Source organism: Ascaphus truei, chromosome 5 (genome assembly GCF_040206685.1).
Source record: "Ascaphus truei isolate aAscTru1 chromosome 5, aAscTru1.hap1, whole genome shotgun sequence".
NCBI classification, from domain to species: Eukaryota; Metazoa; Chordata; class Amphibia; order Anura; family Ascaphidae; genus Ascaphus; species Ascaphus truei.
This window is the reverse complement of record NC_134487.1, coordinates 186,388,518-186,412,975: the sequence shown is the minus strand read 5'-3', so window position 1 is coordinate 186,412,975 and position 24,458 is coordinate 186,388,518. Positions and strand designations below refer to the sequence as shown.

The 24,458-nt window shown below is 40.4% G+C and overlaps 1 protein-coding gene across 1 annotated transcript in view; it reads left to right on the top strand.

Annotated features, from left to right (window-relative positions):
* The first annotated feature begins 3,813 nt into the window (after positions 1–3,813).
* LOC142495654 (prolactin-releasing peptide receptor-like) overlaps positions 3,814–24,458 on the top strand; it is a 292,869-nt gene continuing 272,224 nt past the window's right edge. The window contains exon 1 of the mRNA XM_075601412.1: positions 3,814–4,163. The gene's annotated coding sequence lies outside the window, so the exon portion shown is untranslated. The remainder of the gene's footprint in view (positions 4,164–24,458) is intronic.

The window sequence follows — 24,458 nt, the reverse complement described above, 5'->3', positions numbered from 1 at the left end:
CCGCTACTCCATCTTAGGCTTGCCTTCGAAAGTTCGATAAATCCAGCTCCTTACTTTCGATTGAATCGATAATCTCTTTCGCAATGCTAACAGCTGACTGTCACGGGTGACTAGGTCTCTTAACACATTTATACCCTGGATCATATGATTGAGCAAAGCAAGGAGGTAAAATAAATTGTAATTTATTCCACCAAAAGACATACACACAATGTTCCACAATTACACTCAAAATACACTTACTGAGATGGTGCAAATGAAATAATTTGTTTCCAGAACGAAATGTTGAAAAATAAAGTCTTTAGGAGCAATTTCCCAGGAGCGGGAGTTGCTCGCGAAACGGCTTGGAACTGTCCTCGGTCAGTTGCCACCGCTGTGTACTCCGACGGAGCTGCTTCCTTCATTCTGCCACCATGGTAATGGCACTTGGAATTTGGTATCTTACGAAGTCTTGGATGAATCTTTGGTGAATCTGATTCCCGATGGGCTGCAGGGTTTTTTATAAGTTTCAAACCCTATACCTAACCAGTGCAGCCAATCTCTCTGTGGGAATAACTTTTCCCAACTATCCCGGAGTTGCCAATACTTCACAAACCTGGCAGAGGGGGCTTATCATTCTGCTAAGGACATGTGCGAACATAGCACCTTTGCTTCTTAGCATATGAGACCCAGCCTCTCTACCTGGCGACAGTAAGTCTGGGCTGGCCACCATTTGCCAAACTGCACGGACTATACACTAGGATGGGGGTACTTGAGGGACCCCTCCCCACCTAACACCTTAGGGACACTGAGCCCTTTCAACTCCGGACTTTTACAGACATACTAAGTGGGGTGCTACAATAAATGAGTATTTTCCTGTCTCCTGTGTCCTTAACAAAAGCCCAAATATGCCTATTATGTTTAATACACTATTTGAGGGGGACTTTCATTCATCAATTTTTATAAAAATTTATAAAAATTACATTATGGTTGTTTTATATGGTTCTACCTGAATGATGCGCACAGCAAGTTTCAGAACGCTAGGAGCTTCCTAACAAAAATTAGCAAACAGCCACTTTTATTATTTAAGGGCTGGACTTAGAAACATTTTTACTCTCGCCAACTTATACCTGGTGGGAGAGACTCTGAACCCCTACACTGGGTTCTGGGGGTTTGGGCATTTACCGGGGGGACCCTGGAATGTGATTTCCCCCAGCCCGGTCTTACTGTTCTGCTCTGTGCTAAGCAGGGAGATCTGGTGGTGAGCCGCTAACTGCTTCCTAGGGAGGATTTTGTCTGGGGGTCTGTGTCTTCATGTCTCCAGGAATCTGGTAGGATTCCTGGGTACATGTTTCAGGGGAACCAGCAAGTCTGGCCCTCTTCTACCCAAACACACCCCGACAACATTTTACCGTAAAATCATCCCTGAAACTAATGCCCTGCGAATTTCCACAGGTTAGCACACCTGGAACAGTAAAACACATACATACAGATGCAGCAGACGTTATTTTAAGGCATCACAGCACCGTTTTCGTGTGCACTGCTGTACTCCAAGTAGCATGAACGCGGCCAATCGCGCAAGGCACACGTGTTTATCACGGTTGCTTTGTTTGAATTTTATGGATTGTATGCAATTATATGCAATCAAATGAATGAATTATAATGTGTACAGTACTGTGCTACTGTGTCAATTTCAGTTGTTTGAAAGCCAGAACTCTAAAATGCCATTTTATGTACTCGCCTTCACTCGCGTGTTAAGGCGGTACGGTTGATAGTAATCCCGCGCCATCACATGGGTATTCCGAGGTATACACCGCGTGATTTGTTAAAATATTGGCCGCTGTATCTGTACATCTATATTAAAATACAATTCACATGCCATAACTGGGTTGCAGAGCTGACTGCCCAATATGGTTCAGGGGTAACCAGCTGGGCATAAAACCTTTATTATTGGCCTGGGTACCCCCTCACCGTCACACTGACTGATCAAAATAAAAAAACTTAAACCCAAGAAAAGATTCCTTTATTTTTAGCTCACTTGGTTTCCCACTTGATTCCTTTTCGATTCGAACGTAGCGACATACTTGACTTATTTGGTCTATCTTCTTTACGTCCATTATTGCGGGGGGGGAAAGGTGCCTCCTTATCTCGTTCAAAATTTTAAGTTCCACTTGCTAGGAGAAAAGGTCAATTAGTTCATGTCAGGACTTAAATATCGTACCGAATGTTCGATTACTTATTTTAGAAGTGGATAATACATTGCCAATAATTCAATAACTGACAGAGTTACCGCTTTTACACATCACTTGATAATTTCCTCCCCCAATAACCTCAACATGTCCTCTGAAAGGGATGTTGAACATAGGAAGCATAAAAGTCACATTTACTATACCTTTCAGTACTTGACGCCAAAGTGACTTTTCCTTTAATAATAATGACAATAGTTTTGAGATCTTTATCTAGTCATATTAGATTTCCACTGTCCATAAACTATGTATGATGCAATGTGAACATGAGATTTTTCATGATTTTCAATTCTGTTTCTTTATCTCTGCCAAGCCTGCACTCCGTTAACCCACACGTCATTGTAATCTCTCATGATTATTGAACTCTTTGGAGAGGGCCTTCTGGATTTCATTATGGGTGAGTGTCACCGGGATAACGTCCCAACGATCTTTCGAAGCCGTTTTCTTTAAAGAATTTTTACGTCTATAATTTATAGATAATTTTTTAACTCATTACGAAAGGGCTGAAAACATTTTCTTATGGTGATGCTGGGGCTGGAATTAGAGCATCGAAATTGAGAGTGAGGCTGAAACAGATCCAGGTCCAAGGGATATATATTTTGGCTTTAATTCCGGTGTTTTGTATTTCTTCCCTGAGGATTAGGCAATAGAATTCAAATACCTCTGTACTGCTTCCGGGCCCCCAAGAGTGTGATCCCCCAGGCTTTGCCATGGCTATAGTTACACCTCTGGCCTTGTCGCAGCTAGGGAGCAGATGCCGGTACTGAGACAATCAGCAGTCCAGCGGAATCTCTGAGGAATAGCAAAGGCAAAATAAGCAATAGTTCTAGTGGCTGACAAGAGGAACTCTAGGTTGAGACAGGAAGGACCACAGTTCAAAGCCTATAAGGCAGACCCCAGAAAGCTTTATTAGCCACTAAAGTGGCAAAGGGGGGTAGGTAATGTATTTTTTTTGGTACATTAACCCTTTTGATTTCTGTGTTATACTTTGGTAGTCACGGGTATCAAAGGTTTAATGTTATTTCTACCTTGGGGTTCTGTAATAATATGATATTACAGAAGCCTATAATAGAAATATTATTAATGTAATCGCTATGTGTTAATAAACGCGTTACCTGTCACGTTAATTCCCACATGGGTAAAATATCGCACCTGGTAAATTATTAACGCAAGCTTGATGACATCCATCAGAACATTTGCTGCAATAAGATGCAGTATACATTTTTTTTTGCCGGGTGCGATATTAACTCAGTTTAAACGGAACTTGCCTTAAACAAGATCCATCTGACTAAGATCCAGAGATCCGATTCGTACTATGTGCTCTACCCCTGATGGGACATGTGCGTGTAATAGACGTATTTCACTGAGTTTCTTTTTAGTATTGTAAACATATTACACCATATCATTTTTCATATTTTTTATTTTTCGGTTTGATCGCGCTCCCCTTTTCTGGAAGAATCTTAATAGCCTGAGCCTGATCCCAGCATTCAGTACTAGTTAATCATCAAAGCTAGACAGTGAAAGGAGTAAAAGCAAAAGCTTTAGTCACTCTCATTGGGTAAAAGCATTAACTCAGTGACTGCCACAGATACTCATCAAAGCACCAGGAGGGATTTTCGCACAGGATAAAGCAATGTGTAATACACATGAATTTATACAGTAGTGTGCAGCATCTCCCTGCTTCGTGGATTAGCTCTAGACAGTTCACAGCAAAAGGATTAACAGCAGAGTCAATAGGGGGAGTGGAGTGAAAACCTCAGTCAAAGCAGGAGTTCAGCAACGTAAGAAATTCAATTCAATCTTTAACGGACCAGTTCTCTCACCGCACACTCTTTCGATCTCTCTCTATTCAAACCGGCACACTCTGCCTCTTCTACGCTGCAATTAATGTAGGACCTTGATGGATGCAAAAAGGTTCCACTCCCACTTCTATGATATAAGGTGAGTAATTATGTTCTCTCTTCTAACGGAAATATTCAACTTATTTATAAAAAATGTTTTCTGTATGTAGGACCTTCTTACCTCATATATTAACACCTGCTAACTCTTTAATAGTTTTTTTTTTTTACATTTACTGCAAATGTCACCGTCTTAGAAAGTGATGATAATATCAGGTTTATACTGTACACTGCTTTATGATACAAAGTGTAGGGACATCATACTGTAAGAGGATACAAGCTCCAAACAAAAGTACATTCCAGTAAGTAGAGTGACACGACTCTGAAAAGATTACAATCTAATCGGTGCAGTGGCAAACAATAACAAAAAAGGTAGGAATAGGTGGAAGTAAATAATATATACGGCATATATAGTGAGAGTTTTTTCTTCTCTAGAATATTGAACTGCTCTCTTCAGAAAGTAGTGTTGAATGATATGAAAGGGGTTGCAGTGAAGATGCCTCTGTAAGAAGTTTTTGATCTGGAATATATCTCATCACTTGTAAAATGCCTGAAGATTCTCAGTCACATCTGATCTGTTCACAGAAGAGAGATGAAAAAGGCATAGAAGCCCTCTGTGACTGGTCCCAACATAGTAACATCAAGAATTAAAAAAAAACTCTGGAAGGTTACTGTACTTCCCCGGGTTCTGATTAACCTCTTTTCTGCCCGAGGGGCCCAGCAATACATTGCCCCTCTGGCAGCAATACAGTTTTAAATAATAAAGCTTCTTCAAAAGCTTGTAATCTAAGTGTGCTTTATGGGTACATGACGAAGGGGTTGCACCCCTCCCCCCGAAACACTGTGCATCTGTCATGATGATCTGCACTAATAAGCAATAATAAATTACGAAGCAGCAGCATGTGCGCTGGGGAAGACCACTCACTTATTGATTAACTTAAACAAAAAAAAACATAATTGTCATAATTGTGTTTAAGCATAAAATCTATACCTAATTAGGCAACTATACTGTATATAATACTGCTGGGCTAATTTTTTTCAAAAATCTGTAAATTGTTTACTATTCCTTGGGCTCAGTGTAATAAGATCATATTTGAAAGTAGAACAAAATTTCATAAAATGCGGTTCCTACGTACAGTATGAAGACTTCAAACCTGTGATGCATCATTTGTTGTTTTTGAAGATAATTTGGACTCATTGCATCGTGTTGAATACCTGATTGAAACAAATGAAATAAAAACAGAAGTAGGTGTATTTTTTTTGTAACGTGTTAGTTAATATCAATTATTAGTGTGCTCTTATTTATAAAAGCCTTAGGGTGAAAATAATACATATTGGGGCACAGAAAGATTATTTTTTGGTACATGTCATGTACATATTTAAGCCAAACAAAGTCCATTTTCATGTGCCCCCCAAAACATTTTTATGCTAATGGCACAGATTGAGACATTTCAAGTTAGTTAGTACATACACTCACACAAGCACAATTTAAAATGAGATTTCCATGCACCAATTTTGCACCAAAAAAGCTGTTTGTGACACTTAATACCTAGGTCCTTCCCCTAACGTTTTGAAAGCATCATGTATTTTTATCATCTATTATTGCAGTTCATCTTTTACATGTTATGCTTAAATAATTTTCACCTGGAAAGGCCATCAACACTTTATTTTATCAGACACATTGAGATTTAAATCTCATTGTAAGCACTTTATGGAAAAGGCACACAGAGACAAAGTGATCTAAAGCTGAGGGTTCACTTTGCTTTGATAAGGTTATCAGAGATTGATCCAGTATTGACTGCTATTGCCTGGCAGTTAGCATGTGATACAGCTCTGATACCCCTTATCAGAGCATAGTGAATCCCCACCTATGCAGCAAGGCAAATGGGGCCAGAAAAAAAAAACTTCTCAAAATTGAAATCGGTGTGATTTAGGGGTTCTGTACAAAAAAAATTCATACATATGTGAAGTGTACGTAGAACAGGCAGGAACTGAACTTACAAATCTGAGCATTCAGAAATAAACACATCTATTTAAAAAAAAAAGTGGGGGGGGAATAAGCAATTCCTCAAAAAAATATTTAGCATTCAGCTTTCAGTTTTTGTTTTTCCACATTTCCAGATAGAAATCATACAAATACCTTGAATAATAAACAACAAATTAGTGGTTTCCCACAAAATAAAAATGTATAGCTATTACTGAGTCTCATGAAAACCTGAGCGTTACATGCAGATATCCCTGAAGAGCTAAAGCATTAGAACCCATATTTAATACATTGTACAATTTCTATAAGACAGCTTCCAGCAGCATAAGCAACTCTTGTGAATGCGCCATTTGCTGTCTTCCAGCACCGGAAGGTGCGTTGTGGAATAGAAACGATTCATAAATATGACCCATGATATTTTATTCTATCTTTGGTATCATTTCTCCCCTGCCTTCTAAAGTTAGTATATTATAGTGGTACTGAGAAAAACTTAATAAAATCATGTAAATAGTAAATATGCCATGGTTCTTAAAGCCGCAGTCTATCCTATGACCAACATGCCAATGACATGTTTAAGGTGTTAAATCCAGGTGATTGTATCTTCTTCATTAGAAAACTCAAACACCAATACTGTAAGTATTTCATTTGTAAACATTGTGAGCTGAGATATCGGAGAGGTTTGGTTTCCTCTGCTTGTCCCTTTTGTGTGATATCATGTGCCGAACAGGAGTTTGCACAGGTAAAACCCCACTTTTCCCTCTCTTATCTTTATTTGCCCTGTAAGGCTGGGCCAGAGGTTGAGTAAACATTTGATTGACAAGCACCCTTCCACTCAAGAGGCCCAAAGAACCCAAACTGCCAGATCTTTGCTTCAAGTCTGCTTAATGTCAAGACAAGAACCATTGTGGTGCTGCTTCTTCTCCCAGGCCTCCGCATAAGTGGAGATTTAAAACACCATCAGTATCAGGAGGAAGAGCATCCTGTTGTCTGCTACTGCACTACCGGATGTTAGAACATATGGTGGGCAGGTGGAGGTGGTCTGATTAGTCGGATCACCTGCAGTGGCAAAAAGAGCCTGCAACATCTTCAAGTTCCAGAGGTGAGGGAAGATACACAAAAGTGAGAGACAATGTGGGGGTTTAGTATCTTCTAGCTGGAAGGTAGGAGGTCTCAAGTGCTGCCCCTGCACATATAGGTAAGCTACAGATTTCACAAACAGCTGTGTGATGCTCCAAATTCCAGACAGAAAAATTTGCTTCCTTAAGTATAATTAAATGAACTGCATTATTGAAATACCCTCCAGGGATATCTTGATATAACCACACTTCTTCACTGTTATGATTGTATTGTATTGTATGTCTTTATTTATATACTGTAGCGCTATTAATGTACATAGCGCTTCACAGTAGTAATACACGTGGCAATCAAATAAATACTGTAACAGATAATATAAATATCAGATCATGGGAATAAGTGCTTTAGACATAAAAGTAACATTAAGGAAGAGGAGTCCCTGCCCCGAGGAGCTTACTGTCTAATTGGTAGGTAGGGAGAATGTACAGAGACAGTAGGAGGTAGTTCTGGTAAGTGCGTCTGCAGGGGGGCAAGCTTTATGTATCATGTGTTCAGAATAGCCACAGTGCTATTCATATGCTTCTTTAAGCAAGTGTGTCTTAAGGTGGGTCTTAAAGGTGGATAGAGAGGGTGCTAGTCGGGTACTGAGGGGAAGGGCATTCCAGAGATGTGGGGCAGTCAGTGAAAAAGGTTTAAGGCGGGGGAGAGGGCTTTATATACAAAGGGGGTAGAAAGAAGACATCCTTGAGAAGAACGCAAGAGTCTGGATGGTGCATAACGAGAAATTAGGGCTGAGATGTAAGGAGGGGCAGAAGAGTGTAAAGCTTTAAAAGTGAGGAGAAGAATGGAGTGTGAGATGCGGGATTTGATCGGAAGCCAAGAGAGGGATTTCATGAGGGGAGATGCTGAGACAGAGATTTCCACAATTTTCCAAATAGCTCGCCTAGATTCCACTTGCACTTCGATGAGAATCAACACAAACTAGTGTCCAGTCACATCAACATCTGAGTGGATATAATAGAAGTATATGAACAAGAATATAATAACTCACGTTTGTGTGGTATAATCCTTAGGTGTGTCCATCAATTCCAGGGTATAGGTGTGCCTCTGTTTTCCAGCAGTTTGTAGATGAACAGGGTAGAAAAACAAAGCACTACTGCACTAATGCATTATCAAATAAAGGGTTAAACCGGGTGCGTGCCCATAAAAACAATTTAATGGTTCCAAATAAAAACAGCTACATGGAGGGGTACACAAGTTGGTGGGGGTCTTGTGTACCCCTCCATGTAGCTGTTTTTATTTGGAACCATTAAATTGTTTTATGGGCATGCACTCGGTTTAACCCTTTATTTGATAATGCACTAGTGCAGTAGTGCTTTGTTTTTCTACCCTGTTCATCTACAAGCTACAGATTTCCCATTCTAATATTATTGACTATCACTTAGGTGAAATGCTGGGTTCTCTTGTTGGGCACAGTGTTTAATAGTTTGTTTGAGGTAGCTAGGCATGAGCACTAGTCATCTGCATCTGGGGCAAATTCTGTATCAGACACATGTGTTTCTGCCGGTCAGTCTGTGGTTGAGAGGGACACTCATAATTTAGGTCCACGCTCCTCTGATGTTCAGATGTCCAGGTGGACTTCTGCCTCTTCATTAGTCTCTGAATTTTATTTTAGGGAGGTGGTGGGCTGTGAGACAACTCCTCTGGGTCTTTATCTGTAGCAGTAAGTAATGGAAAATTATTGGAGGGATGATTATGTAGATATATTGTATTCGCTCCCCTATAGTAAGGAGTTTATATTTAACAGTGAAAAGAAAAGCGAAGATATATCTGAGAAGGACACCAGTGCCTATATCACTTAAATATCGTGTACAGGCATTCTGTATATTTGCTACTGTGATTACCGAACAGCCCCTGCATAAGTGCTGCATCCTTTTTAATCATGTGGCAATAATATTGGAAGCATTTAAATCGTATGGGGGGAGGGGGGTGACTTCTTTGTTTACTTACGATGATCAATTCAGACACATGTTGTCTGTTTATCCAATGCTGAAGTGGAGTATGAAGGATGTATGGAATTATGGCTGTCATTGATGACTCTTCAGAGCCTCACTCTTTTTCAGGCAGCCGCCGGCTCATAAACATGTAGCAGCCCAGCGGGGCACGAGGAAGGATACATGTAAAGTGTGCCATGAATACTCAGTCTGCAATGGTAATCACCCCCCTGTCCAATGTTTTAAAATACCTAGTGCAGCGAGTTCAAAGTTGTACAACCAGCAACAATTGGAAAGGAACGGTACCGCCAGTGTATGTGGACAAAATGGTGCCTTAGTTAGAGGATTGCACTGATTGTGAGAAAGCTGGTTTAATTTTGCCTGGGTTCCACTTTGTTTTTTTTGTATACCAACCCTATGGCTAAAGAATTTTCTTTGAGTCGATCATTTCAAGTCTGTTCTTTCAAGTAGTAGATACAGATTTAGAAGAAATTGCGCTTGGGAAGGATTAACCGTCCTTTTTTTTCTCTCCCCAATTTGAACCTTTTTGCATGTCACCATTACGTAGTGTCCCACAGAACAAGCCATGCATCGTTCAATTGATACATCTATCTAACTAGGCTGGTGATAATTTGAAGGATGAGATTTATAAGAACTTGCGTAGTGTTTACTTATGCATCATTCGATCAAGTCCTTGACTTGATGTGGCAGAGTGATAAGGGTGCACTTTTGGTCAAAACAAACATTGAGGGATATTCTAGTAGCTACGATGTTGTCCTTGTCAAACCGCATGGTTTGACAAGGCAATAAGTAGCAGAATAAAAATGGACATTTTCCTTTTTACTGTAATACAAATCTCATCTATTACATCACGTCTAACAAAGCCTTTCTCACATGGTTTAGACATGCAAAAAGGGCTTTGAGGATATGGCAACTTGATATTTGAGCATAAAGGGCTCATTCCATACAGATATGCACTTCTCGCAGCTACTAGAATATCCCCCATTTACTCTGCTTTTCCTTTACTCCCAATTCATACTGAATGCTTTAATTTATTAGGTTTTCCATTTCAGTCAGTTTGATTTTGATAAGTGTTTACCCATTGGATGCTCCCTGCCTTGTTTTTTTATTTGTTAGCTTTTCACTTCCTTTCTTGACAGAGTAATACAGCAGGAGACAGGAAGTACTTTAACTTGTTAATTCTTTAATGATTGATTTTTTTTTTATTTGATGGCATAAAGGACTGTGGAGTTTGTGGTAGACTGCTTTCGACTTTTTGTTGGATTTGCATAAAATGTGGTGTTCCCTTGGCACCTGGTAAAACAGTGACCCTTTGTGCTACATTTTGTTTTCTAGGAAAAGAGATCAATACTTTGAATGTGGAATTTCATTTTAAAAGGTGAGAAATGACAAAAGTTAAAGGCATTGATGGCTGATCAAAAGTTCAGGGGGGCGCCAGCGTTCACGTCACGTCATGAAAGAAAATAAAGATAGCATGGTGTAGTACAATTTCAACCCGGATGGATACTATATAAGTGAAAGATATTCCACTCACACTTTCCTCCTTTTCATTAAGGCAATACAGAGACACAAGGGCACTCCAATATGTACACCACATATGGGTATTTACAATTTATATAGTTCTTAATTTGAAACACTTCCTTAGTAATATTAGATGTAAAAGAAAATGTCTCATTACTTTTCTGAATGCATGCTTTACATGAAATGCAACCAAACAAACCATGAGGTTTGTTGAGCCACTTATTTTTATCTTTATCTGTATTCTCTCTACTTTTCCTCATTGAGGTTGGAGCAAAAGCTCCAAATTTAAAAAGTATACTTGCTCCTTGTGGGCTCCCATATGTGGGGAGAACCTCACCGCACTACGAGTGCGCATATTAGAACACATGGGGAACATCAAAAAAAGTTTGCTAACCCATTGTGTTTCTAAACATTTCAGTATTTTTCATCATTCTGACCCCACAGCACTTATATACAAGGGAATTGAACATGTTCCTATTCATTGGAGGGAAGGTGACAGGTTAACCCTTTTGGCCCAGCGTGAACCTACTGGATTCATAGACTCCGGACGTTGGTACCACAAGGGTTAAATGTTAGTATAGATATAGGAGCCTTTTTGTGAGGATAATTTTTTTCATTAAGCAAGTATAAATGCATCTGTCATGTTCTCTTTTTTTCATTCATTGATATGCATTTTTCCTGTCTCCATTTAGGACTATACATTGTGTGCTATTTTGGATTAATCTGATTCAATAACTAGATAGATATTTGTCAATCTTATAATTTTTAAATAATTCATTATTTTAATGCATATTGCTGTACATTAATAAACCAATTGTGTTTGTATCTCATGTTTTGGACCACCGCTATGGAATGAGCGGGGGTATAATTCATTTTTCATTATATAAATATATTGTAATTGTAATTAGGTGATTACATAAATTAAGGTAATCAGTATCATCATGCCTATAAATATACAGAGAGGGGGTAGAGTAATTAGATGCCTGAAGAAGTCGTACCGACGAAACGCGTTGAATCCTGGTCCATCCATTGCATTTTCGTGACGCGGAGTCCTGGCAGCCCAAGATCGTCCCACACAGCCCTTCCGCCCTCAACTTCACTCAGCCAGAAGTGACGTGTATGTGAGCCGAGATGCGGAAGTGAGCCTCACGTTGTGTGCACCGGCGATCGGGGGGAATATCGGTTGGGATTTCGTACCACGAACTGCTATTATGTACTGAATGTGAGTGCACATCTATATGCTTTTAATGTTTTGGTAATACACTTTGAGATATACTACGCAATTAGTATTTTTTTCATTATTTCCTGGGTATACCATCCATGGAGGAAGAGAGGAGATTAACTAAGGGGAGTTCCTGATCCATTGCTCCATTCAGAGAGAGGAGTGTCTCTGTATTGCCTTAATGAAAAGGAGGAATGTGTGAGTGGAATATCTTTCACTTATATAGTATCCATTCGGGTTGAAATTGTACTACACCATGCTATCTTTATTTTCTTTCATGACGGTGACGTGAACGCTGGCGCCCCCCTGAACTTTTGAAGAATTTTGAGATCCAACAGACTAAGAGAACAGTCTTTGAAAAGGGTTTTGAGCAGCTTTTCAATTCGCACCTAACACTGGGTGGTGGATTAAATTAATCACAATATATTCACTAATTGATCATAGTTCACTATATATATTTTTTATATATGTCACTTTATTATATTTTATATTTATATTTATTATTATTATAGGACACTATTCACTTAAGTAAGCGCCGTTACAATCAATTATTATAAATTGATGGCTGATGCAAGGTTACATCATATGGGAGAAAAAAGAACCCAGTCTTCCAGCACTCAATCACAAACAAATGTAGAATTGTAAATTTAAAATACTTTATTATTTGCCAAGAATAAAAAAAAAGGGTGTTAAAACGTAATTAAACGGTGTATTACAACAGCACGTGACTGTGTCCAATAGTAACCCACCTAGAGCTGGGTGGGTGGAGTAGTAATAAAATCCCTTATAGATATTCGGGATTTAGACTGCTATATGTTATAGCTTCCTAGAAGGTATAGGAGAGGAGCCTATAAAAACTCACCCAGAGGTATTGTCAATGTAAGTGTATCCGGGCATGTAGTGCACACTCAGATGATACACTTATGGTGCAATTTATAGTATACTATGCAAAGTCAGACCGTATCCACCCCTATTGGGGTAATGAACTGGTTCCTGCTTGATATCTACAGCGTAATAGGCGCTAGGTCAATTGCGGATTCATATTGCGCCCACATAGTAGTAAAACACAGGCTAATAGGCAAATATTAGGTGAGGTATATATTAGCATTCATCAGGTATATAGTTTATTTACTGCAGAGTGTTGATTGATATAGAAACACCATAGGTGGTAGTGATGATGCCGTGGTGTTTCTAGGTGTACTGTAAACCCTAAGGGCTCACCTAAGGTACTGTCAGTGAAGTGTAGGTGGTCTTAACTCAGTATAGAACTCTTCGTGTATTGTAATTGCTTGTTGAAGCAGGCTCCACTGTATTTGTGGTTGCTGCAGCTGAGATCAGCACTGGTTATGGGGCTAATAAATACACATAACAACTGACAGACTATATGAATCTACTGAGCAGATGAACACACTGACGAAATGCCAATAGTACCAACTAATAGGGTATGTGTGGGGTTAATGATGGGATGAAATCAGTGTACAGTCACCCCACCCCCCTTTCCCTGTATAGCAGCTATATACCTAATGCCAGTTTATAGAGGGGCCGGTCTAACTGTAAATCGCATAGTCTCCTATATCAGCGCTGATCTTGGTTATATCAGCGCTGATATGTTCGAGGACATGCCTATCTGAGGGTGAGTTGAATGAGCCCCTTTAGGTAGGAGGATCACGCTGTATGATTACAGAGCGCGATCCCGGCTTAACATGCACGCCGGGGGAAGCCGCAGATCTCTCAACGCGGATCAACATCCATCTGCTGTTGAATTTCAAATGAACCGGCTTCCCGCGTGTGCAGGAGAGGATTGCCGAAGTGAGAGGATCACGCTGTATGGTTACGGAGCGCGATCCCCGCTGAACATGCACGCCGGGGGAAGCCACAAATCCCTTAACGCGGATCAATATCCCTCTGCTGTTAGATTTAAATGAACTGGCTTCCCGCTTCTTCAGGGCACGTAGGGGGAGGTCCCTGTGTGTGGAGGCAAGTTTATATAGCCAACGTGAGAGTGCCTGTTCTTACACTTAACCCCTTCGTTACTGCTGATAGACGGATACAATATCCCATTGACATAAATGCACTAAATGTGGTCTGCAGACTAGTAACTGCCTTATTGCCAGATTCAATATGCCCATTATGCCGTTGCATAAGTGGCAAACTAATTACAACTTTTGTAATGGGCTGAATGGCTATGGCTGCAATACTGGTAATATATGTGATGTATTACTGTTGTATTTACTCACAGAAGCTGGGGTGTTCGTGTTGTAAATTTTTTATTTATTCATGGTGAAGAGTGATGGTTGGTCACTAATAATGAAGGTAAGTCTATGATTCTAGATCATACCAAATGCAAATACACTGTATTCCATTGATTGAAATAAAATAAAATAAACTAAAAGCCCACTATGTCATTGTTTTGTTTGTACTTAATTCACTGTCAGAGTGTAGGTGTATGATGGCTTTCGAGTGGCTGTCAGTATACTGCAAATAGTGTAGGGGAAAGGAACATGGGGGTTGTTTTACGTTCCAATTAGTGGGTACGGTGTTACAAGTATAATTCCTGGGTTTGGATACAGGGATGTTCGGGATTCGTTTCTGAAAGTGGGGTTGGTAAAAGGGGATAAGGGTTTTATATGAAGGGGCTAAACACGAAGCCCTCATTGAGTCCGAGTGGATTTAGTGTTCCCAAGGTATAAATCCACCTGGCTTCGATCTTTAATAGCTCATTGTCCCAATCCCCACGTCTTATTCCTGGAGAGAATTGATCTATCCCCATGAAGGTCATGGCTTTGAGGTCTCCAGGTTGGCACCTGTTGGCATGATTGGCCACTGGAGTATCTAACTTATTCCGGATTGAGCCCACATGTTCGAGTATCCGTATTTTTAGTGGGCGGCGGGTTTTGCCCACGTACTTTTTCCCACATTTGCATGTTCCCATGTAAATTGCTCCCACTGTATTGCAGTTGATAAATTTGCGTATATCGAAATGCTTTCTGTTGTTGTGATTACTGAAGGTTTTAGAAACTGTCATATACTGACAGGCCTTGCATCTTTTGCATCTTTGGCAATGGTAGTTGCCGTTTATACGGGGTGGTAGCCAGGTGGCCCTTGGTGTTGCCACATTGTGTTCATCTGCTCAGTAGATTCATATAGTCTGTCAGTTGTTATGTGTATTTATTAGCCCCATAACCAGTGCTGATCTCAACTGCAGCAACCACAAATACAGTGGAGCCTGCTTCAACAAGCAATTACAATACACGAAGAGTTCTATACTGAGTTAAGACCACCTACACTTCACTGACAGTACCTTAGGTGAGCCCTTAGGGTTTACAGTACACCTAGAAACACCACGGCATCATCACTACCACCTATGGTGTTTCTATATCAATCAACACTCTGCAGTAAATAAACTATATACCTGATGAATGCTAATATATACCTCACCTAATATTTGCCTATTAGCCTGTGTTTTACTACTATGTGGGCGCAATATGAATCCGCAATTGACCTAGCGCCTATTACGCTGTAGATATCAAGCAGGAACCAGTTCATTACCCCAATAGGGGTGGATACGGTCTGACTTTGCATAGTATACTATAAATTGCACCATAAGTGTATCATCTGAGTGTGCACTACATGCCCGGATACACTTACATTGACAATACCTCTGGGTGAGTTTTTATAGGCTCCTCTCCTATACCTTCTAGGAAGCTATAACATATAGCAGTCTAAATCCCGAATATCTATAAGGGATTTTATTACTACTCCACCCACCCAGCTCTAGGTGGGTTACTATTGGACACAGTCACGTGCTGTTGTAATACACCGTTTAATTACGTTTTAACACCCTTTTTTTTATTCTTGGCAAATAATAAAGTATTTTAAATTTACAATTCTACATTTGTTTGTGATTGAGTGCTGGAAGACTGGGTTCTTTTTTCTCCCATATGATACAATCAATCTCCATCCAGTCAGCACCTCACTGTGGTTAGCATCAGCTGTGCGGGTTTTTCTTTGTGTATAGTGATGCAAGGTTACAGAAGGAAAAGCTAAAGCAGCTTCTTTCTTTGCTTGGTCACCTTGCTAACAGGCAATTATTTAGTTATTATTTTATTTTTTTATAAAATGTTTTACCAGGAAGTAATATATTGAGAGTTACCTCTCGTTTTCAAGTGTGTCCTGGGCACAGAGTTATGATGACAGATACATAGTTATAAATACATGATTACATTAAGTGAACAGGGTTATATAGTATATATAAATACATTGCATTACATAAGGTGAACAGGGTTATACATTATATATGAAGACATTGCATGAACAGTTAAAGATAAGATAGGTTATAGGCGTATGTAACAGTTACAGACCACATTAAAATGTGTGACAGCTTTAGTTTTGAAAGAACTTAGACTGGTGGTGGATGTATGAGTCTCCGGTAGATTGTTCCAGTTGTGGAGTGCACAGTAAGAGAAGGCGGAGCGGCCAGATACTTTGTTGAACCTTGGGACTGTGAAAAGTCTCTTGGAGTCAGATATTGGGTGATACGTGCTACGTGTGTGGTAGGGGTGAGTAGCTTGTTCAGATACGGGGGTAGCTTGCCCAAGAAGTATTTGATGGCAAGACAGGAAAGATGAACTTTGAGCCTAGACTTGCGATGGCCAATCTAGGTCTTTGAACATTTTGCAGTGATGTGTGTTGTACAGTAGTTACATTGGAGGACAAAGCGGCATATTGAATTGTACAGGGTGTATAGTTTGCTACGGTGAGCTTGGGGTGCTGTGTCATATACTATGTCCCCACAGTCTACTGTATAATTGGTATAAGCATCTGCTGTGCAATGCGCTTTCTGACCAGCGGGCTTAGAGAAGATTTGTTCCTATAAAGTACACCTAGTTTGGCATTGGTTTTGGATGTCAGGGTATCAATGTGCAACCCAAATGTTAAATGGGACTCAAACCATATGCCCAACTATTTGAAAATTCTAACGGGCTAGGATAGTATTAGAATTGGTTCTGATCTGTAGCTCCTTCATTGGAACTTTAGAAATGTAGCCTAGGTCTCAAATACCATTGTTACAGTCTTGTCCTTGTTTAAAAACATATAACAAAAACAATGGGTGGCGCTCTACACTCAAATGCTCTAGTGAAAATGAAAATGTGACACAGTGGTGATATACCAATGTGCAGTTCTAAAGCATTAATGTGAAATATGAAAAATGTGACACACAGCAGTGATTAGTGAAAATGTTGTCTAAAATAAAACTTAAGAGGTGTGAACCTCTACACAACCCTTATAAAGACTGCTCCTGTTGTCTTTCCAAAACGTATTCTCCAAAGGTAAGGGGAGCGGTGGGGTACACCATGTAAAAAAGAAAAATTATATATAGGGCAATAACGCTTGTACATATACTTTCTTCACATAAGTGTAACTTCCGCATTTCCTACTCACAATAGAGTGATGAAAGTAAGCATTTCCCAGTCAGTGGCAGTAGTAGCTCGATCATGGGTAAGATGTGTGGTGGTTCCAGTAATCTCAGGAAGAGAGAACAAAACGATAGTGCAGACGAAAATGCAAAAAGTTAAAATTGTACAAAACAAAAACCTTTAGATTCAAGGCTTACAAAAGATCAGTTCTTTGAGGCATTACGAACAGACAATATCCCCATATACCGGGTGATCCGTGATCTCACCGCTTCTGTGTGTGTACAGTAGGTCCGTTCTTTTACGTGGCGTACCCCACCGCTCCCCTTACCTTTGGAGAAAGTGTTTAAAATCAGCTTATTTTGGCAATCCAGTTTTCAAGTATCAAAAAATCAGATTGAAGTATGTTTCCAAGACCAGTGAGGCTAGGCCTATGTGCATATAAGATTGCGTCATCCGAATACATGTGCATTGAAGTTTCCTTACAAGCTGTACAGAGGTAGATCATTGATGAACACCGAGAAGAGTAGGGGTCCCAGAATAGAGCTGATATCCAAGGGGTTGAAGTTAAAGCCCGAGATACACATGTTGAGATCTAACCGATAGGTGTGAGTGAAACCAGTTTAAAGCATTTTCCCGATTCCAGAGCATTGACGTTTGTTTAGAAAGATAGCATCATCAACAGAATCAAATGACCTTTCAAAATCTAATAATATTGCATCAGTAAGTTGTCCCAGTTCCATTCCGCACTGGATCTCATTGCAAACTTTTAAAGAGCATAGTTACGGTGAAGTGTTTGGGGGAAAAGCCAGATTGGAATTGGCTAAGGAAATTTGTCTTGGTACAGTAATCATTTAATTGGGGGTGAACACATGTTTCCATTACTTTGTGTAACGCTGTATCCACCACCCTCTGGGAGATCTGCCTGTTACAGGGTATGTAATGCTGTTTACCTGCTGGTTCACAGGATGCTGAGCTTTCCGCCGGTGGTATGGGGAAGACAAGAAAGGCTTTTGGAGTGATGTTTAGTCCTTCTCTCGTTGGTTCAGCACCTCCATCCCCTGCAGGCTCCAGGAGTGCCAGAGGCAATCCCTGCAGGAGAACACTCGGATTCTCCCCTGATAGATTGCAGTCAGAGCCAGGAGTATATTTTATAAACTGGAACTTTCTTTATTGTCCAACAGCAACAATCAGCATACACAGCATTCTCTGCATACAGTTGGTTCCCAGTCTTGTGATTGTCCCTTGACTCAACCCTCAAGCATGGGCCCCAAAGGTCGGTCCTTGCTTTTCCTTCACTCCCTAATGGAGAAGTAGTTATTGGCCTCACTCCCACTCCCTTAAGGGGGGGATAGAAGGTGACAGAGCCCTGTGCACCTCTTCCGTGGGACCAGTCTCTCTCAGGTGGGGAAGAGACAACACTGCCAAAATTTACATATGCAGCCCCTGAAGTATCCAGGGGGAGGAACCAAGGTCTGAGCCCAGGATTGGGCAGAACACAGGCTCTGTCCCACCCCTTGTCACTCAAGAGAGCTGCTTACTGCTGGGGAAACTCCGGATTGGGCCTAACACGGCCTGCACTGTACCAGGACTTACATGTTAGGCAGGGCATGGTAGTAGCCAAAACCAGACATGGCTATACTCAAAGATAGTATTGTGAGAAGAGAGATTGACCTGTAGTTTGAAACAGTGTTTTTGTCCCCATTTTTGAAGATTGGGACAAGTCTGGCAGTTTTTTAGGTCTTAGGGATATGGCCTGCAGACAAAATAGAGTTGATTAGGGACGCAAGCGGTTTGGCAATGGCTGGGGCACCAAGTCGTAGGAACTTAGATTGCAGCAGGACAGGTCCACGTTTGCTGCTTAGTTTTAATTTGAGGAGTGCCTCTCCAGATACTGGGGCAAATTGAAAATTGTGGGCACTGTTTGGAGAGGGTGGGGCTATAGGATTACTCCCTGATTGAGCTTCATATTTGTAGTTCAACTTGCGGTTCACCAATAGGGAAGGAACCTCTGTTAGAGTAAAGAGCCTCTAAGAGCCATGTTAGTCTTTCAAAGATCCAGAAAGATGATTTAACAGTGTGGGATGTTTTTCTGCAATCTTATAATGGTTGTTCATGTTGGCAGGATCAATTTGTCTCAAATATTGATTTAGTGCTGTTTACAGACGCAACGGTGTGGATGGATTTGCTGCTTTCTGGAGTGGAATTGGTTCCCAGCTCAGTGGCCTGCAACTGGGTTTGAGTTGTGCCCAACCAAGAATATGCTATTACTGGCATTGTTCCCTATAGTGGTGGTGTGGAAGTTTGAAGGTCAGGGTTTCAGAGTAAAAGTGGTTTGTTTACAGTATGTCCGATAATATGGGCGTTACCTTCTGGAAGCTAACTTCTCATGCGGCCGGAAAGGGCTACTGATGCCCCCAATTCCTGTTGAAGTTTATTTATTTATTTATAAAATATTTTACCAGGAAGTAATACATTGAGAGTTACCTCTCATTTTCAAGTATGTCCTGGGCACAGAGTAAAACAAATAGTACATGGTTACAAGTACAGTTACATAAATGAACAGGGTATACATTATATACAAGACATTGCGTGCACAGTTAAAGAAAATATATATTATGAGCGTATGAAACAGTTACAGATCAGGTTAAAATGTGAGACAGCCTTAGATTTGAAAGAACTTAAACTGGTGGTGGATGTGAGAGTCTCTGGTAGGTTGTTCCAGTTTTGGGGTACACGGAAGGAGAAGGAGGAATGCCCGGATACTTTGTTAGCAAAGTTAGCATTTAAGCTGTAATTATTTTAATTCAGCAATCTTTGTGTAAAAGTCAAGTGATTTGAATACAAAAACAAACATAAAATGTGTATATATATATATATAAAACATAATACTGAGTTAAGTTATGGTGAGTAAAAAAAGTGACAAAAACCCTCCACAGGAAAGCAAATATGCAAATATAACTGTATGCTCATCTGCATGTCTTAGGCAGGTCTGCAACCCCGCCTTTCCCCATTATCATCCAGCATACAGCACTTCCACTGCAGCAAGGGATTCTGGGAAATGACATGCAAATGTCAATATATATATAATGTTTATATATATATATATATATATATATATATATATATATATAAAACAAAAAAACAAAAAGAAGCGCAGGCTCCTTAGCATGTAACGGTTTAAAAATAAAGATACATTTAATAGACCATGCAGTCCCAAGGAATTGCACTCACAGGATTCTAAAAGAACACACGCATGTGAGAGAAATCTCTATAGTGAGTCATCAGCAGGGGTAGAGGAGTACAGGATGTATAGGGTGCACCTGATCAGCAGTTAACCGTATGCAGCTCCTGCCGCGAGCTGGCGTCACCCCACAACGTCGCACAGTGCCTCTCAAGCTTTTTCCTCCATTTCAATCGGATATCGGCAAGTGAGAGAATCAGCTTACTGGCTTGCCGAAGGACCAGGAACTCCTAATACACACGCCCGCACACGATGCTGTCACCTCGTTCCTGCGCGTTTCGTCACGCCTCGTGACTTTAGCCCCTGATGACTCCCTATAGAAATTTCTCTCCCGTGTGTGTGTGTTCCTTTAGAATCCTGTGAGTGCAATTCCTTGGGACTGCTTGGTCTATTAAATGTACCTTTATTTGTAAACAGTTACATGCTATGGAGCCTGCGCTTCTTTGTGTTTTTTGTCTTTAGGTCTATCAGTGGGTGGCTATACCACTTTCTAGAAGCTGCAAAGTGCTCCACGGGATTTGTTTGTTGGAAACATCACCTCTCTGAAAATCCATGAAGTCAAAATCATTTGGACTTTACATTCTTTTTGGGCTTTGTACACTATTTCACATTATTTTCTCATGGTTAATATATAATTAAGTTTATAGCAATTATATCATAAATATTACACTATAATCATATTATTATTATTATTATTAATAATATAGAGTTGCACAGTTTATTTATTTTTATTCTATCTTAAGCGCTACATTTTGTGATATATATATATATATATATATATATATATATATATATATATATATATATATATATAAAGCATTAAATAGCCGTGTTAGTCCAGTTGCGATAGTGCAGAATAAATGAGTTCTTCAGTATTAGGTGATACCTTTTTTATTGGACTAACAATTTATGTCATAGGACAAGCTTTCGAGAGTTCCCTGCCAGAGGATCAGCGGCAGTTCCCTGCCAGAGGATCAGCACATCGTCGATGTATCTCAACCACAACGACAAATGTTGGGTAAAGCCCACATTTGCCTCAGAAAACACAACCTCCCTTTCCCACCAACCCAAGAAGAGGTTGGCATAGGAGGGTGCGCAGGTGGCACCCATCGCAGTACCTCTCTTCTTCAGATAATACCTGTTCCTGAAGATGAAATAGTTATGTGTGAGGATAAACCTCAACAACGCCAGGATAAATTGCATTAGTCCAGCGGAGACGTTCTGCATCGACAGATAGAATTGTGTGGCGCGCAAGCCATCGTTATGATTGATGCATGTGTAAAGAGATTCCACATCACAGGTCGCGAGAAGAGTATTCTCATCGACCGTGATGTGGTCTAAGCACGCCAACACATCCATCGTGTCTCTGATATAAGAAGGTAACGTCTCCACCGAAAACTGCAGGAAAGAGTCTATAAACCTACATATGGGCTCGCACAACCCTCCTATGCCAGAAACAATGGGTCTCCCTGGGGGATGGCTGGGATTCTTGTGCACCTTGGGTAGCAGGTAAAATGTAGGGACTCTGGGGAATTTTAAGGTGAGTGCCTGGCAATTACGCTCTGTAATGATCTCATCCAGCACCGCTGACCTCAAAATTAGATCAATTTCCGTTTTAAAGCGGATAGTGGGGTCTGAGGCGATCTCCGGATAATAGTCACTATTCTTAAGCTGTTTAAATGCTTCTCTTTCATACATCACCTCAGGCCAAATGACTATGTTGCCGCCTTTGTCACTGGGTTTGATGATCACATCCCGCAGGGCCTTGAGTTCCTTGATCACCGTCATCTCTGTTCTAGTAAGGTTACTATCACCCATCTTGGTTTTGATTTTCTTGAAATCCTCCATAACCATTTTCAGATATACTTCCACTGGTGGGCAGGTCTGCCAGGGTGGACAGAACGTTGACTGAGGTTTCAACTGTGAGAGAACATCCTTTTCCTCTATCTGTATGATACCTTGGTCTTCCAGTAGGGATTCAAGGTCTTGTAGATGCAAATCTTCCTGTGTAGTTAGTTGTATATATTCTGCATTTTCTTCATTGTTGCTACATTCTTTGGAAAAATGTTTAAATAAAAGGAGTTTTCTGCAAAATAAATTCAGGTCTTTTGTCCACTCGAAGTGGTCCATGCAGGAGGTCGGGGCAAAGGAGAGGCCTCGTCGCAGGACATTACTTTGCTCTTCTGTAAGGATAATATTAGACAGGTTAATTATCGTCATTTCACTGTCTGAGCTCTTCATCTTTGAACTCACTTGGCTTTCTGTGTGACAATTGTCCTCCCCCTTAGTTCTCTTTGATCCCCTCCTTGTCCTCCTTGTTGTGTTGCAATCTTTGTTCCTGCGTCTAAAAAATGCAGTTTGTTAATTTGCTGTGATGAGGATGGTATACTCTCAGCGTCTGATATCTCTAAGTCAGACGCGGATACCCCAGACGAAATGGAGACTGAATTAGTATATTTTCGAGATTTTTTGTTAACTCTTTTGGTTTTAGTGGATCGCCTTCCTTTATGCCACTTGTATACAGTATTGGTTTTACAATCTTCCTGATCTCGGTCAAATTTACTTTTTTTAAAAGCAATCAAATCTTTCTCATATTTGTCCAAATCATTCTCAATTCTTTTGAATTGGTTTATTTCTATCTCAGTGAGATCTTTTTCAATTAACTCAATTTGTGTAGTGAATTCCCTTACACGGGCCTGGTCATGCTCTATTAATATTTTGAGTAATTCGAAGGAGCAGGTGCTGAGGCTTTCTTCCCACTTTTGTTTGAGTGAAATGTCAGTAAATTCAAATGATGGAAAGGTTTGAACCCGTAAGCCTCTGGGTATAAACTGATATAATATATACTTTTCGAGCACAGTTTTATTCCACCACGACCGCAGTCGTTTTTTGGGATAACTGTTTCAAGGCTTTAAGCTTATCACCACTCCCTGTAGTTTGTGAAACAGGGGTCTGAGCAATTCCTGCTGTATTGATATTGAACGCCTCATTGGCGTATGCACGACGGCGCTCCTCACGGGCCACAAAATCCATTAAAATACGTTCTGTGACAAAAACGGCTAAATAGCTCTGAATCAAGGGAGCTGGGATCCAGAAAACTACAAGAGTAGTATGCTGAATATTATGTGAGAGAGAAGTGGGACCCCGCATCCACAAGATAAATAAATGTAACTAAATACCAACTTCTATGTCACTATACAGTCATAAGTTAGCGGTGCTATATGGGCCAATCAATACAGTAGGAGAAGGTTAAGCCCCAGACAAAAGCACTCTAGTATACCTTGAAAGTACAAAATCACAAAATGTTTATTAGATAACTGTCACAGAACAAAAAGATAAAAAAGCACAGAAAGTTAAAATAAGGCATGGATCCCCTGTACGTAGAAAAAACCTGACATGAATCCTTCAGCACTTAATACCAACTGGGAACAAAACCCATATCCGGAGTAACAGAAAATGCACTCTAGTATACCTGACAAGGTAGACAAAGTAATACAGACAATAGCAAAAAATAGAGGTGGCTAAGGCCAGGTGGTCAAATCACATAGTATGTACACATGCTTGTTCCCACATAATCTCAGGGAATGTCTTGAGTGACACAATACAGCAATGTGTGATAAGAACATTCAATATACAGCCTAAGGAGGCACACCTCAGAGAGCTAGTATGCTAATGTCATACGTCACCATACGTCAGGCAGCTGCAAAATCTGGAAGGAGACACGGGTCAAAGGTTCAAAACATGGTTACGTGTCCCTAAGGGGGGAAAAACCAGGGGGTCCTGCCTACTGCACCTGCTCCTACGCGTTTCGGCCAAGAGCCTTCTACTGGGAGTGGTGAGGTAGGCAGGGTGACATGCATGCTT